We start from the raw sequence: 22,253 nt of genomic DNA, 5'->3' as shown, positions 1-22,253 counted from the left end.
AGTGCAGCTATTCCCTCCGCAAGGCTATCAAACAAGCTAAGCGCCAGTACAGAGACAAAGTAGAATCTCAATTCAACGGCTCAGACACAAGAGGAATGTGGCAGGGTCTACAGTCAATCACGGACTACAGGAAGAAACCCAGCCCAGTCACGGACCAGGATGTCTTGCTCCCAGGCAGACTAAATAACTTTTTTGCCCGCTTTGAGGACAATACAGTGCCACTGACACGTCCTGCAACGAAAACATGCGGTCTCTCCTTCACTGCAGCCGAAGTGAGTAAGACATTTAAACGTGTTAACCCTCGCAAGGCTGCAGGCCCAGACGGCATCCCCAGCCGCGCCCTCAGAGCATGCGCAGACCAGCTGGCCGGTGTGTTTACGGACATATTCAACCAATCCCTATACCAGTCTGCTGTTCCCACATGCTTCAAGAGGGCCACCATTGTTCCTGTTCCCAAGAAAGCTAAGGTAACTGAGATAAACGACTACCGCCCCGTAGCACTCACATCCGTCATCATGAAGTGCTTTGAGAGACTAGTCAAGGACCATATCACCTCCACCCTACCTGACACCCTTGACCCACTCCAATTTGCTTACCGCCCAAATAGGTCCACAGACGATGCAATCTCAACCACACTGCACACTGCCCTAACCCATCTGGACAAGAGGAATACCTATGTGAGAATGCTGTTCATCGACTACAGCTCGGCATTCAACACCATAGTACCCTCCAAGCTCGTCATCAAGCTCGAGACCCTGGGTCCTGACCCCGCCCTGTGCAACTGGGTACTGGACTTCCTGACGGGCCGCCCCCGTCTCCTCCCCGCTGATCCTCAACACTGGGGCCCCACAAGGGTGCGTTCTGAGCCCTCTCCTGTACTCCCTGTTCACCCACGACTGCGTGGCCACGCACGCCTCCAACTCAATCATCAAGTTTGCGGACGACACAACAGTGGTAGGCTTGATTACCAACAACGACGAGACGGCCTACAGGGAGGAGGTGAGGGCCCTCGGAGTGTGGTGTCAGGAAAATAACCTCACACTCAACGTCAACAAAACTAAGGAGATGATTGTGGACTTCAGGAAACAGCAGAGGGAACACCCCCCCATCCACATCGATGGAACAGTAGTGGAGAGGGTAGCAAGTTTTAAGTTCCTCGGCATACACATCACAGACAAACTGAATTGGTCCACTCACACAGACAGCATCGTGAGGAAGGCGCAGCAGCGCCTCTTCAACCTCAGGAGGCTGAAGAAATTCGGCTTGTCACCAAAAGCACTCACAAACTTCTACAGATGCACAATCGAGAGCATCCTGGCGGGCTGTATCACCGCCTGGTATGGCAACTGCACCGCCCTCAACCGTAAGGCTCTCCAGAGGGTAGTGAGGTCTGCACAACGCATCACCGGGGGCAAACTACCTGCCCTCCAGGACACCTACACCACCCGATGCTACAGGAAGGCCATAAAGATCATCAAGGACATCAACCACCCGAGCCACTGCCTGTTCACCCCGCTGTCATCCAGAAGGCGAGGTCAGTACAGGTGCATCAAAGCTGGGACCGAGAGACTGAAAAACAGCTTCTATCTCAAGGCCATCAGACTGTTAAACAGCCACCACTAACATTGAGTGGCTACTGCCAACACACTGTCAATGACACTGACTCTACTCCAGCCACTTTAATCATGGGAATTGATGGGAAATGATGTAAATATATCACTAGCCACTTTAAACAATGCTACCTTATATAATGTTACTTACCCTACATTATTCATCTCATATGCATACGTAGATACTGTACTCTATATCATCGACTGCATCCTTATGTAATACATGTATCACTAGCCACTTTAACTATGCCACTTGGTTTACATACTCATCTCATATGTATATACTGTACTCGATATCATCTACTGTATCTTGCCTATGCTGCTCTGTACCATCACTCATTCATATATCCTTATGTACATATTCTTTATCCCCTTACACTGTGTATAAGACAGTAGTTTTTTTTGGAATTGTTAGTTAGATTACTTGTTCGTTATTACTGCATTGTCGGAACTAGAAGCACAAGCATTTCGCTACACTCGCATTAACATCTGCTAACCATGTGTATGTGACAAATAAATTTGATTTGATTTGATTTGACCATAAGGGCCTGATTGGTGGAGTGCTGCAGAGATGGTTGTCCTTCTGGTAGGTTCTTCTGGTAGGTTCTCCCGATGGTCACTCTCTGTCAGAGTGACCATCGGGTTCTTGGTCACCTCCCTTCTCCCCCGATTGCTCAGTTTCTTGGTGGTTCCAAACTTCTTCTATTGAAGAATGATGGAGGCCTCCGTGTTCTTGGGGACCTTCAATGTTGCAAACATTTTTTGGTACCCTTCCCCAGATCTGTGCCTCGACACAATCCGGAGCTCAACGGACAATTCCTTAGACATCATGTCTTGGTTTTTGCTCTGACATGCACTGTCAACTGTGGGATCTTATATAGATCAATTGAATTTACCACTGGTGGACTCCAATCAAGTTGCAGAAACATCAAGGATGATCAATGGAAACAGTATGCACCGGAGCTCAATTTCGAGTCTCACAGCAAAACGTCTGAATACTTACGTAGGGTATTTTATATAGGGTATTTTATATAGGGTATTTTATTTATATTTACAACAAAAAAACATTTTCCGCTTCGTCATTATGGGATATTGTGTGTAGATTGATGAGGATTTGTATTTATTTAATCCATTTCAGAATAAGGCTGTAACATAACAAAATGTGGAAAAAGTCAAGGGGTCTAAATACTTTCCGAAAGCACTGTAGATAATTACCACAACTGTACGCTCTGCTGAACAATGCAACACTGTGCTGTTTCAGATAGATAGTTCTTGTATCGAGAGAGACAAACTAAATTACAAAACGCATCTGCAAATTGACATCAGGTTTGATAGGATTAGCTATTTTTTTTATTTCACCAGCTTTTAGCCTATGCTACCAACTAACCTTGCGGTTAGAGTGTCTGCCTTGAGTTTGGAAGGTTGGGAGTTTGATCCCTGGCTGAGTCATACCAAAGACTATAAAACTGTGCCGCAATGCATCTCTGTTTGGCACTTAGCATTAAGGAGATAGATTGGGGGCAAGGCTCTGCGATAGACTTGTGTCCTGTCCAGGGGGTATACTTGAAGCCTTGTTCAAGGCTACTTACTTACTTGCAAATGGTTGCTGTCCTGCATGTTCCTGACACTGTTCAGTCTTGGCAGCAGGAACAGTAATGGGATCTGAAGGAACAATCTCCCAGCATACAATAGAGGTGAATGTGCTGGTTTTGCCAAAGGAGTGTGTTAGTCAGACGATGGACTGCTGCACCAAGGGCCAAGGTTCACTGTGAGCATATTGGAAAGGTCCTATGAATACACTGAACTATCTGCTACCGAGTGAAGTAATTTCGCAGAGTTCATTCACTGCAGATTCCCTTTAAATGCAGCAGAAAGAGAAGGGAGGGAGGGCCCAGGAAGCCCGACAACCAACTGACTGTAACCTCCCCCCCCCAAAGGCCAACCACACATCCACAGCACAGGACACCTAACTAAAACTACATAAAGATAATAACGGAATAGAATTCAAAAAATTCAAATAGCTTTTTACCTATAATATAGATAAATGATATAGTATTTGGAGAGCAATAAGAGAAGGTCCTGAGGAAGATTCATGTTATTGTGGTAAGCAATGCTTCTACTATCAAACTATTGTTTTAAAGGGCAGGTCTCTAAAGGAGGTACAAATATAACAGATATTCTCCATTTGTAATTTGCAAAATTAAGAGGTGGTCATATTTATATGGTCATATTTCCCTGCAAAAGACAAAGCAATATGGCAACAATTTCAATCACTCAATAACAACTTCATCTGGAAAACCTTTAGATCATATGATGTTAACTTGTTTAGTCACTTAACAAAATCACAGCATTGGGATTAAAATTAGCTCGTGGGAACACGAGAGTGCATCAATCAATATTGTCGACATCAGAATTGCCCTTTGTTGTCTCCCAGGCTAAAATGCATATCAAGTAATAATCCCAATGTGATTGTGGTGAGAGTGTTCCACACTCACAGTCTGCAGTTTTGACAGTCAGGTCTGTTTCACTTGGCCTGGCCTTGAATGTCTGTATCTCTGAACCCTCCTAATATCAACCCACTGTCACAGGTCGCCAGAGACCAGAAAAAATCCCATTGGGATAATCACAGGCCAGTGGGCTTATGGAATGAAAAATTTGAATCAAACCGTATAAACAATGGTAAACTGGAATGAGAATATTAGAAATTGGCATATTTAATACGACTACCATATTCTTAATGGTATGAGCTGTGTACAATAGCTGTTATGATATTCTGATGTTAACATTAAAGATAAGATACTTTGAATGATATTACCATGTGTTTACAGTACATCTCCGGTATGGTTTTGGTTTACTAATGAGGTGGTATTATGCTCAGATAAATCAGTCTCCCACACTGAGAAGGCTGAGACGAAGACTGTGTTTGAGGTGAACAAAATGTGTCAATATTTGCAGACAGTCCCGAAGTTAGAGCAGTAAATATGCTCTGCTAAATAGTATATTGAGTAAAACAACAGATGTATCATAGCCACAAAATGTCACAGACCGCTGTGGGAATTATGTGGGATTCATATCAAAAGAATAACCTTTACTCAAGTTTAGAGGCAATGTTTGTAATATAGACTGAATTCATTTGAAAAGGGCACAAAATAACCTTTAGGCAAGAGTAGCAAGTCTGCTATTGCATACGGCCACATAACTAATAACAGTGATTGAGCATTCAACACCTCATGCCTGGCTGAGCTGACAAGAATGGCCTGTTGGATAGTGTTTATTTGTTTATTTCGATTCCCATTAGCTACTCTTCCTATGATGCTGATCACCATTATCTAGGCATAATGGTGTGTTTTTGAATTCCATATTTGATATTTGCACTTTAGATATTGACATGCAATGCCACAGCTGTATTATGGGAGGGGGGGGGGGGGTTGCTCCATGGGAGGACCTTTACCCCTTGACTACATTTTTCAGAAGGCAATATCCAATCCCAAAAACATTTCCCTCTTATAGAATTGGTTAGAGACGTATTGACCATGGAATGGAAAAAAACAACATTCCTCCTCAACACTTTTCTCAATCTGTCTGCTTTAGAAAATGCACTAAACTTCAAAGTACCCGCATGTGTTTTCTTTGAAGTAGCTGTATTTCTCACAAACAGAACGTGTACTTCAGACCGTCCCCTCAAAAAAACAAGAAGAAAAAAAAAACTTCATACCAACTTACACTTCAAAAGGAAGATGTTTCAGCAGGCCAGTCCAAACGGTTTGGCATGCGGTATAGAAAATCCATAAATGGCGACAGGGAGCCACTTGAAGAAAATCTATATTTTTGTTGTATTATTTCCCTCTCCCTTCTCTAAAAGCCGTGTAGCTTTTATAGAAGGGAAATGGGTGTATGAGGAAAGCAAGCAGCCAGTGAGAGCCTCTTTAGGATGTGCTGTAGTTCCTCTGGACAGAGACAGAGACAGAGACAGACGGCAGGAGGAGCTGTCTAATTGACACTCACTCCAGAATGTTGATGCTCCAACAGCCGATCAATAGGAAGGTATGAGACTGCCCTAAAGGAAGAAGTGAATGGATGGAGAGGGAAAGAGCATGGCTGCACATGAAGGGTTGGAGAAATTGTAACATGCTACTATGATATTTTCATTCTTGATATGATCGGTTTAAGAGCCTGCAGGGCTGGTTTCGACTTGGTTTTTCTTGGTGGACAGTTGCAAATGTGGAGTGAGGGTCAGAGGTTGCATATAGGTGAATGGTTTATAACTTGATATGGTCTTGACAACAGAATATGATGGATGTTTGATGAACAAGGTCACTGCTTGGCAACTGCTTGTATCAGACAATGTCGACACATCCTTTAACACATCTTTAACATTTGGGTTGATTGTTATCGCACTGTCATTATATCATCATTATGATTATACCATTATACCATCATTATATTGTTGGCCAATGACAGTGAAGCAATATGCACTGTCTAGATTCAGGCATTGGCGTATGCAGTTATTTTTTCATCATGACTGATACACTGTACAACCAAACAACCACAAATTCTATGTAAAGTGGGCATCAGCTTTCGTAAAAGGGCCAATATGTATGTTGGCATGTTGGTGATCCTAAACAGAGTATAAATAAAGGTTTTCAGAGACACTGATCTAAGATCAGTTTCTGCATTTTCCCTCTAATGGTAAAGGTCATGATTTGGTGAGGGTAAGCTGATCCTAGATATGTGCCTGAGGGCAACTTCTACCCGGAGACGAGCATCAAATAGCGAATGAATGACAGCCTTTTCAGTAGAGCTTCTGTCCATTCCCAGAAAATCCCTGTTCTTAGTTGCACACACATACACAGCAAGTGGAGCAGTAGATCCAGTGACAGTTATGATTTATTTAGAGCCTGGAAAATGTGTTAAACGTCAGGAAGATATGACATTATGCATCAGCTGACTCTTGTGGTCGTTTGATGGGAAACCCTTAGGAAACACTGGCGCGATTTGTCTCAGAAAACAACAACTTTATGACAGCCACACCAGAGAGGAGTTCCAGTTATGTGCTGTACATGGAAGATATTGTTTTCTCCAAATGCACGAAAGGAAAGCCTATTAAAAACGACTGAATTTGAAACAAGTATTTATGGCGCACAATGTAATGGGGTTGTTTTTAGTGCAGACTTATCCTACAAAGAGGACATTGAGGGTGGGAAAAAGGAAATGACTGACTGAAAGAGGGCCCTTTCTAAATGTTCTGTTTACTCTCAGAATGCTTTCCCCTGTAATGGAGGGATAGATTCATTTAACCGTGTCTGGTGGAAGATAAAATGGTCTGAAATGTGAGAACTAACCCAGACTTCACTCACCCTAAGAGTGCTGCAGAATGGATGCATCACATTGCATTAAGAGAGGGATGGAATAAAAGCACAGAGAGAGGGATGGAGAAAGGAATGATAGGAGGATAGATAGCCCAAAAGAGTGGTAATGTGGAAGCTTGCTAAGTACCCATTACTGGCGCCATCTGTCATGACTATCCCACTTCAAACCTCCTTTATATCCTTTTTTTTTCCAGTTCATTTTTTCTTGGGCAGTCTTTCCTTTCAGAAATAAGAAACATTTTCTCCATTCTAAGCCTATATCAGGACCGGTGTTATGGGCTGCCCCGTTCCTCCTTGCCCGTCCAAATAAAATATTGAAATATTGATCATTTATTTTACCGAGACGCGCGCCGACAGAAAGACTCAGATAAAGCATCCGAGCGAGCGAAACAGTGCCCCTCCGTATGTGTAGACCATATATCGGATGCTGTCTGGACCAAAGGAGTATGGCATGTCATTATTTCTTTCTGGCCAGACATTATCAGGTACATGGCCTACATATAGTAAGACAGAGGGGCACTGTTTCACTCGCTAGTATAAGCAAGAGAGACGAAACGAGAGGGCTCACTCTCACAAAAACCTGTTCTGAATAAGCTCAATGCGTTTCTATGGGCGTAATATGCAGATCTAAGCTTGTCGCCTGCAATCCCGCTTTTGGGACAAAGACTCGGAGACATGAGCATCTTGTTACTATATATAGATCTCTGGTTCCAGTCACTTGCGAATTGGAAAGGAAAGTTGGCGGGTGCATAGTGCACGGTTCAGATGCTGAATTCCCCGAAAGTAATTAGCAAAAATTATATAAATTAGACCTGTCTAAATAAGATAATTAAAAATACTTTACCAGAGAGCATGATTTAGCCACTGAGGATCATAAGCTTCTTAAAAAATAGCTGTGGATTGTTTCAAATCACAAGTGCATAGGCTTATGCTGATTTGGGAAGGCACGATTTGGGCCACGTGCGAGGCAATAGACCTAACATTCTGATTAGACCTGGCACGCATGTTGATTTTGTCCATCCACATCGGATGCGATCAGGACAAGCAGGTTGAAATATCAAAACGAACTCTGAACCAACTACACTGCTAAAAAAAATAAAGGGAACACTAAAATAACACATCCTTGATCTGAATTAATGAAATATTCTTATTAAATACTTTTTTCTTTACATAGTTGAATGTGCTGACAACAAAATCACACAAAGGATCAATGGAAATCAAATTTATCAACCCATGGAGGTCTGGATTTGGAGTCACACTCAAAATTAAAGTGGAAAACCACACTACAGGCTGATCCAACTTTGATGTGATGTCCTTAAAACAAGTCAAAATGAGGCTCAGTAGTGTGTGTGGCCTCCACGTGCCTGTATGACCTCCCTACAACGCCTGGGCATGCTCCTGATGAGGTGGCGGATGAGGTGGCGGATTTACCTGAAATGCATACGGTCCTCTACTCCACAATTAATCCACAGATTTTTTTAAAGTCAACCACGTTAGTTTCTACTAATCTCTCCTCGTTCAATTTCCGTCTTCTTCTTCTTTGGACTTTATATGGAGGTTGGCAAACAACTAAGGTGCGTTACCAACACCAACTGGACTGAAATGTGGACCTCAGTTGACCTTTCAATCACCCACGTGGGTATATGCTCCAAATAACCAAGGAGGAGATGGGACTTGCAGTGTGTCATGCGTCAAAAATAGAACCAAGTTCTATTTTAGCTCCTGGCTATGTAGACGCTTGCAAAAGCAGTTTGGATTAAATTATTGAATAACATGTACAGTACCAGTCAAAAGTTTGGAAACACCTACTCATTCAAGGGAATTTTCTTAATTTTTACTATTTTCTACATTGTAGAATAATATTGAAGACATCAGAACTATTAAAAAACACATATGGAATCATGTAGTAAACAAAAAAGTGTTAAAACAAATAAAAATATATTTTAGACTTTAGATTCTTCAAAGCAGCCACCCTTTGTTTTATTGACAGCTTTGCACACTCTTGGCAGTCTCTCAACCAGCTTCACCTGGAATGCTTTTCCAACAGTCTTGAAGGAGTTCCCACATATGCTGAGCACTTGTCGGCTGCTTTTCCTTCACTCTGCGGTCCAACTCAGCCCAAACCATCTCAATTGGGTTGAGGTTGGGAGATCGTGGAGGCCAGGTCATCTGATGCAGCACTTCATCACTCTCCTTCTTGGTCAAATAGCCCTTACACAGTCTGGAGGTGTGGGGTCAATTTTTTGTTGAAAAAACAAATGCTAGTAGGACTAAGTGCAAACCAGATGAGATGGTGTATTGCTGCTGGCTAAGTGTGCCTTGAATTCTAAATAAATCACAGACAATGTCACCAGCAAAGCATCCCCACACCATCACACTTCCTCCTCCATGCTTCACGGTGGGAACCACACATGTGGAGATCATCTGCACACCTACTCTGTGTCTCACAAAGACACAGTGGTTGTCTCTTGGCCCAAGCAAGTCTCTTCTTATTATTGGTGTCCTTCAGGAGTGGTTTCTTTGCAGCAATTCAACCATGAAGGCCTCTGAATAGTTGATGTTGAGATGTGTCTGTTACTTGAACTCTGTGAAGCTGTTATTTGGGCTGCAATTTCTGAGGCTGGTAACTCTAATGAACTTATCCTCTGCAGCAGAGGTAACTGGGTATTCCTTTCCTGTGGTGGTCCTCATGAGATCCAGTTTCATCATAGTGCTTGATGGTTTTTTCGACACAACTTTCAAAGTTCTTCAAGTGTTCCGGATTGACTGACCTTCATGTCTTAAATTGATGGACTGTCGTTTTCTCTTTGCTTATTTGTGCTGTTCTTGTCATAATATGGACTTGGTCTGTAACCAAATAGGGCTATCTTCTGTATACCACCCCTACCTTGTCACAACACAACTGACTGTCTCAAACGCATTAAGAAGGAAAGATATTCTGCAAAAGAACTTTTAACAAGGCACACCTGTTAATTGGATTGCATTCCAGGTGACTACATCATGAAGCTGGTTGAGAGAATGCCAAGTGTGCAAAGCTGTCATCAAGGCACAGGTTGGTTACTTTGAACAATCTCAAAATTATACAGTGCTCAAAAAAATAAAGGGAACACTTAAACAACACAAAGTAACTCCAAGTCAAATCACACTTCTGTGAAATCAAACTGTCCACTTAGGAAGCAACACTGATTGACAATACATTTCACATGCTGTTGTGCAAATGGAATAGACAACAGGTGGAAATTATAGGCAATTAACAAGACACCCCCAATAAAGGAGTTGTTCTGCAGGTGGTACCACAGACCACTTCTCAGTTCCTATGCTTCCTGGCTGATGTTTTGGTCACTTTGGAATGCTGTGGCGGGGCTTTCACTCTAGTGGTAGCAGGAGACGGAGTCTACAACCCACACAAGTGGCTCAGGTAGTGCAGCTCATCCAGGATGGCACATCAATGCGAGCTGTGGCAAGAAGGTTTGCGGTGTCTGTCAGCGTAGTGTCCAGAGCATGGAGGTGCTATCAGGAGACGTGAAGGAGGCCGTAGGAGGGCAACAACCCAGCAGCAGGACCGCTATCTCTGCCTTTGTGCAAGGAGGACCACTGCCAGAGTCCTGCCAAATGACCTCCAGCAGGCCACAAATGTGCATGTGTCTGCTCAAACGGTCAGAAACAGACTCCATGAGGGTGGTATGAGGGCCCGACGTCCACAGGTGGGGGTTGTGCTTACAGCCCAACACCGTGCAGGACATTTGCCATTTGCCAGAGAACACCAAGATTGGCAAATTCGCCACTGGCGCCCTGTGCTCTTCACAGATGAAAGCAGGTTCACACTGAGCACATGTAACAGACGTGACAGAGTCTGGAGACGCCGTGGAGAACGCTCTGCTGCCTGCAACATCCTCCAGCATGACCGGTTTGGCGGTGGGTGAGTCATGGTGTGGGGTGGCATTTCTTTGTGGGGCTGCACAGCCCTCCATGTGCTCGCCAGAGGTAGCCTGACTGCCATTAGGTACCGAGATGAGATCCTCAGAACCCTTGTGAGAACATATGCTGGTGCGGTTGGCCCTGGGTTCCTCCTAATGCAAGACAATGCTAGACCTCATGTGCTGGAGTGTGTCAGCAGTTCCTGCAAGAGGAAGGCATTGATGCTATGAACTGGCCCGCCTGTTCCCCAGACCTGAATCCAATTGAGCACATCTGGGACATCATGTCTCGCTCCATCCACCAACGCCACGTTGCACCACAGACTGTCCAGGAGTTGGCGGATGCTTTAGTCCAGGTCTGGGAGGAGATCCCTCAGGAGACCATCCGCCAACTCATCAGGAGCATGCCCAGGCGTTGTAGGGAGGTCATACAGGCACATGGAGGCCACACACACTACTGAGCCTCATTTTGACTTGTTTTAGGGACATTACATCAAAGTTGGATCAGCCTGTAGTGTGGTTTTCCACTTTAATTTAGAGCGCGACTCCAAATCCAGACCTCCATGGGTTGATAAATTAGATTTTTGATTTGAATTTTTGTGTGATTTTGCTGTCAGCACATTCAACTATGTAAAGAAAAATGTATTGAATAAGAATATTTCATTCATTCAGATCTAGGATGTGTTATTTTAGTGTTCCCTTTATTTTTTTGAGCAGTGTATATTTTGATTTGCTTAACACTTTTTTGGTTACTACATGAATCCATATGTGTTATTTCATAGTTTTGATGTCTTCACTATTTTTCTACAATGTAGAACAATAGTAAAAATAAAGAAAAACCCTTGAATGAGTAGGTGTGTCCAAACTTTTGAGTGGTACTGAATGCAACCAGTAGGCCTAGTAAATGTACCGTTAACCCTCATCAAATGGTTACGTTAAACATTGTTGGTAGAGTTCACAACCTGCTCCACTTGTGAGAAACTGGTTTATTTCATAACCATCATTTAGGAGTTTTGTAAATGTTTTCATTGCCTTTTATTTGGAGTCCTCCATATGAGCAATAACCATGTGTCTGGTTTCTCTGTCCTGATCACGTTGATGGCAGTGGAGGCTCCTGAGAGGAGGACAGCTTATAGTAAGGGCTGGAACGGCGCGAATGGAATGGCATCAAACCGTGATGTATTTGATACCATTTAACTGATTCCACCCCAGCCATTACCACAAGCCCTCCTCCCCAATGAAGGTGCCACCAGGCTCCTGTGGTTGAGGGAGCATGCAACCTGCGGAGTTGATACAATGTTGCACTTCACAAGTGACAACTCAAGTCAAGACACATCGAAAGGGAGGCAGAAAGGCGTAGAGAGATGTGATTGAAAGAACCTGATTTTTTATCAGGATATTTTCTACTGTGTTTAAATGTATTTTACTTAGTTGATAATGGAATCCCAGTCTGCTGTCCGCATTTGCCTCAAGATGTCCACCATTGATCATGTACCCAAGAAATCAAAGGTAACTGAACTAAATTACTATCACCCCGTAGCACTCACTTCTGTCATCATAAAGTGCTTTGGAGAGGCTAGTTAAGGATCATATCCCCTCTACCTTGCCTGACACCCTAGACCCACTTCAATTTGCTTACCACCTGAATAGATCCACAGACGATGCAATCACCATTGGTGCCCTATCCCATCTGGACAAGATGAATACTTATGTAAGAATGCTGTTCATTGACTATAGGTTAGCATTCAACACCATAGTACCCTCAAAGCTCATCATTAAGCTCGGGGCCTTGGGTCTGAACCCCACCCTGTGAAACTGGGTCATGGACTTCATGATGGGCCACCCCTGTTGGTGAAGTTAGGAAACAACACCACCACTTCACTGATCCTCAACACAGGGGCCCCACAAGGGTGCGTGCTCAGCCCTCTCCTGTACTCCCTGTTCACCCATGACTGTGTGGCCACGGATGCCTCCAACTTAAATCATCAAGTTTGAAGGCGACACAATAGTAGTAGGCCTGACTACCAACAATGACGAGACAGCCTACAGGGAGGAGGTGAGGGCCGTAGGAGAGTGGTGCAGGGAAAATAACCTCTCACTCAACGTTAACAAAACAAAAGGAGCTGATCGTGGATGTCAGGAAACAGCAGAGGGATCATGCCCCTATCCACATCGAATGGACCGCAGTGGAGGTGGAAAGCTTCAAGTTCCTCGGCGTACACATCACCAACAATCTGAAATGGTCCACCCACACAAAGTGTGGTGAAGAAGGTGCAATAGCAGATAGAACTGGACTCTGAAGATTCAATATGCCATATCCATTTACAAAATGTCCAGATCCCTGCGAGTCATGGGCAGTTAAGGTTGCTCTCTCAGCAGGTTTGGGTAATGGTCCAGAGAGGATGGCATGGGGTGAGGCATCTCTTCTCACCTGTTGACTCGGAGTTGTGGTAGGTGCTAATGATCCCTTACATACTCAACATAGTGGGTCAGAAGGAGCTTTTTCACACTTCTTCATCATGCAAACCACAAGTGCCTTTAGTAGGCCTGCAGTCTACTGCCTACGGCCATATTGGAGCTAGTATACTGAATACAAGATCGACCACAGGAGCCTTCACTCTGTGGTATTTGACGGAAGGAGGTAGCTACATAGTCAATAGTGAGGACTGCTACCTGTCAGGCGGCATTGATTTATCCACAGACTAGACCCGACTTCCAATCATAGCCCTTCTTTACTTGTATCATTGCACATACTGCAAAACAACAGCAGAGGGCAACCATTTTGACTCACTCTGATGGTAATGCTTAAAAATTGGATTAGAACTTTAAAAAGGTAGCAGATATCCCACTCTGGAACTTTGAAATGCTCGTAGAGTATATTATGTTCAAAAATATATTGTAATATTAGCCCAAATCAAAAATACTTTCAATATTCATGTTTGTATTATTCAATATTCATAAATGTATGTAAGAATGTTTTAATTGAATTACAAATACTACTCATATTACAGAGCAAGTGGTAAAGCTTCATATGACTTTTGCTTTGTAGCACCTAGAGATTATGGAGTCTTAAAGGAGGCCTGGGTAATATTCAATAGATTATTTCTTAATTATGTTTTACAATACAAATGTCAAATATATGTAAACAATCCTTCCTCCAAAGGACCCTTTTACAGATTACATTTTGTGAAAATCAAAAAAAGTCATGGTCATTTTGGGTTCTAGTTTCGTGAGAAATCACTCAAACATAGAGTTTTGATTTGATACGTACTGTGAGCTGCTCGGCCCTCACACTTTAACAAGCCTTCGGAGGCCAGAAAGAAGTAATGCATTGACAATTTCACACAGAGAACCAAGCTTGACTCCTAATGAGGACCTCCAATCATCTCCTCAAAGAAATGGCATGACAAAGCACCTCATTAAGACTTACTTACTCTTCTTACTGCGTACAAATCAACCCAATAACGCTGATTATTTCACACCATCATGATGAATTTCTCACAGCTAAGAGGAAAGTCCAGACAATAGGAATGGGTCAAAAGAGGTGCAATAGGGTGATTTAATCTTCTCACTACCACCAAACTGATTTAAGATTTGTAAACATGCTTTGACTAAACCCATCCCATTAGTCAAGAGGGCCTCGTCCAGAAACAATTCCTAGCCCCTAGCTACTAGCCCCCTAGCCTCTAGCGCTACTAGCCCCTAGCTGAACTAACTCCTAGCTATTAGCTACTAGCCCATTTCTCCTAGCTACTAGCCCCTAGCCTAGCTGAATTAACCTATAGACGACTAGTCACTTTATGAAGATCTCAATTAGCTTCACACAATTTGGTAGTAGGCCTACTGTAGCTACACCTTGCCCTTATAAACTAGGTGAATAATTGTGTCTATATTGCTCATACCTGCCCAATTGTTTTCAGATCTACATGATAGGTCTAAGCAGAGTGGGCTAGGATCTAGGGCCTGTAAGAACCGACGCTGGAGTAGAGAAGCAGGTACGGAGAGTGAACATTTAATATAGCACAGACATGGAACAGGACAGGAACAGCGTGAGAACTGGGTACCATAACAACAAAAACAATTCATGCTGAAGCGGAGAACAGAGCTGGGGAACAGACAGATATATGGGAGGAAATAACACAGGTGATTGAGTCCAGGTGAGTGCAATTAAATCGCTGATGCGCGTGATGAGGGGATCAGGTGTGCGTAATGATTGCGGCAGGAGTGCGTAGTTCTGGGCAGCCTGGCGCCCTCGAGCACCAGTGAGGGAGAGCGGGAGCAGGCGTGACAGGGCCAGTGTATGGGGTAGGGACTAGGGGTTAGTTCATGGACAGAGAGCCTTCTCACTTCACTTCATCTGACTTATAGTGTTGACATCCTTATTAACCTCCACCTTCATCCATGTCTTCTTGTTACCAACTTCACTGTCTCCCACTTAATCAGCGTCTTATTAAAACACCACGGATCCCGTTTAAGGCCTGCTTTCCTTCCCCATATTCAGGGGAATCTGTGTATTATTACTAACGAATCATGCACAATCAGGAAACCTAATTGCAAGATAAAAACAAATTTGGTCCAAATTTGGCTTGTTGCTAGTCATGTGCAGTGGGAAGGATAGAAAGGGTTGCTGCTGAAGATGAAGATATTGTTCCTGCACCACCAGTTGTATGTGGACACAAATGGAAAAAGCTTCACCATGCCATCTCACCTCAAGGTTATGCGTTTCAAGGAATGGAAGAAGGGAAGAACAGCTGAACAAATAGAAGAACATGAACAGTGAGCTGCTCATGATGAATGTATAACATATGCTGGGCTGATTATGTTCATCATTCATCATATGTTCATCAAGTAAGCTCTCTGTCTGTAAATATTCATGATCTCATGGCAACACCTCAAATTGTATTCAAATGGTAATTCCAATATAACGGGTGGTTCTGCCAAACAATTGTTTCATTGCTTCAATTATTTGTTCATTTCTTGCTTCCTTTCGATGGTCAGTGGAAGGATTTGGGATGTACCGCTCAGTTACCTGAGAACCTAGTGTAGCCAAGCTAGATCCATGCAGGAGAAGCCTACATACACCATAAAGTGTCATACTGTATAATAATTTAATGTAAACCTGCCCCCACTCCCAATCTTTTCAGACAAGCAATGTAGAAAAATCCAATCCAATGTCTCCAACTTAAGAACAGTCTGACACAAAATGGCTGGAGAATTGCGTGCATGGCTATAGGGGACTGCTGAAGTTTTAAATCTACCATGGCATACAGTATTTCAACTTCTGAAGTGTTATATGTGCATCGACCAAAAAGGAGAGCATAGATTGCAGCTGTCATGGGGATACTAGAAAGTGGTTGACATGTCAGATGGTGGCCATCTGCCCAGTGACCTATAATGATTGGTGCATGGATGGATGTGTGTATGAGAGCTGTGTCTCTCCTCCGTGAACAATGCCATGTAAATTAATCTGGGTTCCACTAAATGTATCTCTTTTGGGTAGTGTAACTCTGTCATGATGAGCACATTCCCATCTCAAGAGGTTAACTTTTTTTTAAAGAATAGTAAGTGCCTATTAAATGCAAAATAAAGTAACAGTGTTGACCGTAACAGTGTTGACCGTAACAGGGTTGACGATTTCATCTTAAATCAGCTATAATTCACCTCGTGGCAGGGTGAATGGAAGCTTGTTGTGTGTAACATGGAGGGGCAATTAATACAAATACAAGCTTCACCAAAGTAAATAAATTGTTAAAACATTTCTAGTGTCTATCTATGAGTAATAGGGTGGACTTGTTATGTCTAACTTTTTTTTTTGCTTTAGGGAGGGTTTTGTGTTTTTTTTTTATTGGGCACAGGGGAGGGTAGTGAGATCTTTCCCTGGTTTTACATTCCATCTTTTGCAGGTTTTACTATATTTCTTCTAGAGGTCGACCGATTAATCGGAATGACTGATTTCAAGCATTCATAACCATCGGAAATCGGTAAATTGAACGCCGATTTCCGATTATTTAAAAATATATATATATTTATTATTAGTGACTAGGCAAGTCAGTTAAGTCAGTTAAGAACACATTCTTACTTTCAATGACTGCCTAGGAACTGTGGGTTAACTGCCTTGTTCAGGGGCAGAAGGACAGATTTTCACCGTGTCAGCTCAGGGGATCCAATCTTGCAACCGCACAGTTAACTAGTCCAACGCTCTAACCATTGCACTCCACAAGTAGCCTGCCTGTTACGCAAATTGCGAGCTAGCATTAAACTTATCGTTAAAAAAAACAAGCAATCATAATCACTAGTTATAACTACTGATCCAGTTTAGCAGGCAATATTAACCAGGTGAAATTGTGTCATTTCTCTTGCGTTCATTGCACGCAGAGTCAGGGTATATGCAACAGTTTGGGCTGCCTGGCTCATTGCGAACTAATTTGCCAGAATCTTACGTAATTGTGACATACATTGAAGGTTGTGCAATGTAATAAGAATATTTAGACTAAGGGATGCCACCAAACGGTTCCGTATTTCACTGAAATAAACATTTTGTTTTCGAAATGATTTCCGGATTTGATTATATTAATGACCAAAGTCTCGTATTTCTGTGTGTTATTATGTTATAATTAAGTCTGATTTGGTAGAGCAGTCTGACTGAGCAGCAGCAGGTCCGTAATCATTCATTCAAACAGCACTTTCGTGCGTTTTGCCAGCAGCTCTTCGCAAGCACAGGCCTGTTTATGACTTCAAGCCTATCAGCCTAATGGCTGGTGTAACCGATGTGAAATGGCGAGCTAGTTAGCTGGGTGTGCGCTAATACTGTTTCAAACGTCACTCGCTTTTAGATTTGGAGTAGTTATTCCCCTTGCGCTACAGCCACACTCGAAACGATGTTTTGAGTGTGGCTGTTGTCGATGTGTTCCTGGTTCGAGCCCAGGTAGGGGCGGGGGGGGGACGGAAGATATACTGTTACACTGGCAATACTATAGTGCCTATAAGAACATCCAATAGTCAAAGGTATATGAAATACAAATGGTATAGAGAGAAATAGTCCTATAAATACTATATTAACTACAACCTAAAATCTCTTACCTTGGAATATTGAAGTCTCATGTTAAAAGGAACCACCAACTTTCATATGTGCTCATGTTCTGAGCAAGGAACTTAAACGTTAGCTTTTTTACATGGCACATATTTTGACATGGCACATATCACTTTGTTTTTGCATTATTTAAACCAAATTGAACATGTTTCATTATTTATTTGAGGCTAAATTGATTTTATTGATGTTTTATATTAAGTTAAAATAAGTGTTAATTCAGTATTGTTGTAATTGCCATTATTACAAATAAAACTTCTTTTTTTCCCCATGCACTAACTTTTACTATACAAAACATTAAGACCACCTCTTTCCATGACATAAACTGACCAGGTGAATCCAGGTAAAAGCTTTGATCCCTTATTGATGTCACCTGTTGAATCCACTTCAGTGTAGATGGAGGAGAAAGCTTAAAGAAGGAGTTTTAAGCCTCGAGACGATTGAGACATGGATTGTGTAATGTATGTGCGCCATTCAGATGGTGAATAGGCAAGACAAAATATTGAAGTGCTGTTGAACAGGGTATGGTAGTAGGTGCCAGGTGCTAAGGTTTGTGTCAAGTACTCTAAAGCTGCTTGGTTTTTCAAGCGCAACAGGTTGGTCCATCATCAAAAGGTAATCCAGACAACTTGACACAACTTTGAGAAGCATTGGAGTAAACATGGGCCAGCATCCCTGTGGAACGCTGTCGACACTATCAATATTAGGAAAGTGTTCCTAATGTTTGGTATACTCAGTGTAGTCTACCAGTCTGTCTATCCTGCCCTCTATCCACCATTCATAATGACAATAGTGGTAGGTGGATCGTTTGTCCATAAACTCAACATATAGCAATTTTAAAGATTTTACTGAGTTACAGTTCATATAAGGAAATTAATTAGACCCTAATCTATGGATTTCACATGAATGGGAATATAGATATGAAAGGCACACTTCTCCAGTGTGCCAGTGGCCATCGAAGGTGAGCATTTGCCAACTGAAGTCAGTTATGATGCCAAACTGCAGTAAGGTCAAACCCTAGTGAGGATGACAAGCATGCAGATGAGCTTCCCTGAGACGGTTTCTGACAGTTTGTACAGAAATTCTTCGGTTGTGCAAACCCATAGTTTCATCAGTTGTCCGGTGTCTGGTCTCAGACGATCCCGCAGATGAAGAAGCCGGATGTGGAGGTCCTGATCTGGTGTGGTTACACGTGGTCTGTGGTTGTAAGACCGGTTGAACGTACTGCCAAATTTTCTAAAATTTTCTTATGGTAGAGAAATTAACATTCAAATCTCTGGCAACAGCTTTGGTGGACATTCCTGCTGTCAGTATGCCAATTGCACGCTCACTCAAAACTTGAGACATCTGTGACATTGTGTTGTGTGACAAAACTGCACATTTTAGAGGGGCCGTTTACTGTGTAATGATGATGCTGTTTAAACAGCTTCTTGATATGCCACACCTGTCAGGTGGATAGATTGTCTTGGCAAAGGAGAAATGCTCACTAACAGGGATGTAAACACATTTGTGACCAACATTTTATAGAAATAGGCTTTTGGTGCATAAGGAAAACGTATGACATCATTTATTTCAGCTCATGACACATGGGACCAACACTTTACATGTTGTGTTTATTTTTTGTGTAGAAATCATGCCACAAGTATAAGCATTCAAAGCTGCATACATTTTTTATATGAAGAAATAGGAATTGGTGATAGGCAGCAGAGAGGGCAGGTGCATAGTTGCACATGAAAGAACAGTGAAGACATGAGACAGACGCAGCTCAAAAAGCTCCCCTATTGATCTTGGTTGGGGACAGTACAATTATCCTAACTAGACTAGCCTACAACACAACAATGCCATGAAGAATAGCATTATTGTTGTCAAGTGAGTACAAAATTCTACTCTAGGCTGCAGTGAAAATGTCATTTGAATAACAATGCGAAAACCCTGCGATTTGAATGTTTCATTACATTTGGATCAGTTGTGGGTCTACTCTCAACCGTTTTAAGGTCTAAAAAGTTAACAGCAGCAGGCCAGTCTGGCTGTATTTTTTTTACTTTGGATACTGAGATGCGCTGTCTGTTGTGGCTCATCATTCTCCCGCGTCATCCTACTGTCTAATAATGTGACCATATAAAGTGCATTCGGAAAATATTCAGAGCGGTTGACATTTTCCACATTTTGTTACATTATTATTCCAATAAATGCCCATCAATCTACACACAATACCCCATAATGACGAAGCAAAAAAAAAAGTTTTAGAAATATCACATTTACATAAGTATTCAGACCCTTTACTCAGCACTTTGTTGAAGCAAATTTGGAAGCAATTACAGCCTCAAGTCATCATGGGTATGAAGCTACAAGCTTGGCACACCTGTATTTGGGGAGTTTCTCCCATTCTTCTCTGCAGCTCCTCTCAAGTTCTTTCAGGTTGGACAGGGAGCGTAGCGGCACAGCTACTTTCAGGTCTCTCCAGAGATGTTTGATCGGGTTCAAGTCAGAGCTCTGGCTGGGCCACTCAAGGACATTCAGAGACACTCCGGCGTTGTCTTGTCTGTGTGCCCCCAGTCTGAGGTCCTGAGTGCTCTGGAGCAGGTTCACATCAAGGATCTCTATGTACTTTGCTCCATTAATCTTTCCCACAATCCTGACTAGTCTCCTAGTCCCTGGCACTGAAAAACATTCCCACAGCATGATGCTGCCACCACCATGCTTCACCGTAGGGATGGCGCAAGGTTTGCTCCAGATGTGACGCTTGGCATTCAGGCCAAAGAGTTCAATCTTGGTTTCATCAGATCAGAGAATCTTGTTTCTCATGGTCTGAGAGTCCTTTAGGTGCATTTTGGCAAAGTCCATGCGGGCTGTCATGTGCCTTTTACTGAGGAGTGGCTTCCATCTGGCCACTCTACCATAAAGGCCTGATTGGTGAAATGCTGCAGAGATGGTTGTCCTTTTGGAAGATTTTCCCATCTCCACAGAGGAACTCTAGAGCTCTGTCAGAGTGCCACCCGGTTCTTGGTCACCAAGGCCCTTCTCCTCTGATTGCTCTGTTTGGCCAAGCTAGGGCTCTAGAATGAGTCTTGGAAGATCCAAACCTTTTCCATTTAAGAATGTGGAGGGCACTGTGTTCTTGGAAACCTTCAATGCTGCAGAAATGTTATTGTACCCTTCCCCAGATCTGTGCCTTGACACAATCATGCATCGGACTTCTACGGACAAATCATGTCCAATCAATTTAATTTGCCAAAGGTGGATAGAAACATCTCAAGGATGATCAATGAAAACAGGATGCACCTGAGCTCAATTTCGAGTCTCACAGCAAAGGTTCTGAATACTTATGTATATAAGGTATCTGTTTATTTTTAATACATTTCCAAAAATTCCTAAAAAACAGTTTTCGCTTTGACATTATGGGGTATTTTGTGCAGATTGATGTGGGGGGGAAAATGTAATCAATTTTATTATAAGGCTGTAACGTAACAAAATGTGGAAAAAGGAAAGGGGTCTGAATACTTTCTGAATGCAATATACAGTTGAAGTTTACATACACTTAGGTTGGAGTCATTAAAACTCGTTTTTCAACCACTCCACAAAAGTCTTGTTAACAAACTATAGTTTTGGCAAGTTGGTTAGGACATCTACTTTGCGCATGACACAAGTCATTTTCCCAACAATTGTTTACAGACAGATCATTTCACTTATAGTTCACTGTATCACAATTACAGTGGGTCAGAAGTTTACATACACTAAGTTGACTGTGCCTTTAACCTCTTGAAACTAGGGGGCACTATTTTCATTTTTGGAAAAATAACATTCCCAAAGTAAACGGGCTATTTTTCAGGACCAGATAATAGAATATGCATATAATTGACAGCTTATGATAGAGAACTCTAAAGTTTCCGAAACTGTCAAAAATATTGTCTGTGAGTATAACAGAACTGATATTGCAGGCGAAGACCTGAAAAATTCCAATCATGAAGTGACTCTTATTTAGAAACCTCTGCGTTCCTATGCGTCCCTACTGAGCAGTGAAAGGGCTATCAACCAGATTCCTTTTTCTATGACTTCCCTAATGTGTCTAGTGTCACAAGACATAGTTTCAGGCTTTTATTTTGAAAAATGAGCGTGAGCGACAACATTGCGTCAGTGGTCAGCTGATGGCTCTCAGAGTGATATGTGCATAATAGACAAACGTGGCCATTGTTTCTCTCGCTCCTACTAAGAAGCCAACTGACCCGGTTGATATATCATCGAATAGATATTTGAAAAACACCTTGAGGAT

The 22,253-nt window shown here is 42.5% G+C and overlaps 1 protein-coding gene across 4 annotated transcripts in view; it reads right to left on the bottom strand.

Annotated features, from left to right (window-relative positions):
* LOC109890826 (metabotropic glutamate receptor 4) overlaps positions 1-22,253 on the bottom strand; it is a 373,677-nt gene that overhangs the window by 257,222 nt on the left and 94,202 nt on the right. Inside the window, exon 1 of one of the 4 annotated variants that reach the window (XM_020482876.2) lies at positions 8,411-8,588. The exons of the other annotated variants lie outside the window; for them this stretch is intronic. The gene's annotated coding sequence lies outside the window, so the exon portion shown is untranslated. Of the gene's footprint in view, positions 1-8,410; positions 8,589-22,253 lie in introns of those variants that run through there. 4 annotated transcript variants of the gene reach the window in all.

This window comes from Oncorhynchus kisutch, linkage group LG5 (assembly GCF_002021735.2).
Source record: "Oncorhynchus kisutch isolate 150728-3 linkage group LG5, Okis_V2, whole genome shotgun sequence".
Lineage (NCBI taxonomy): Eukaryota > Metazoa > Chordata > Actinopteri > Salmoniformes > Salmonidae > Oncorhynchus > Oncorhynchus kisutch.
The sequence above is the reverse complement of the archived record's forward strand: the minus strand, read 5'-3'. Positions and strand labels throughout refer to the sequence as shown.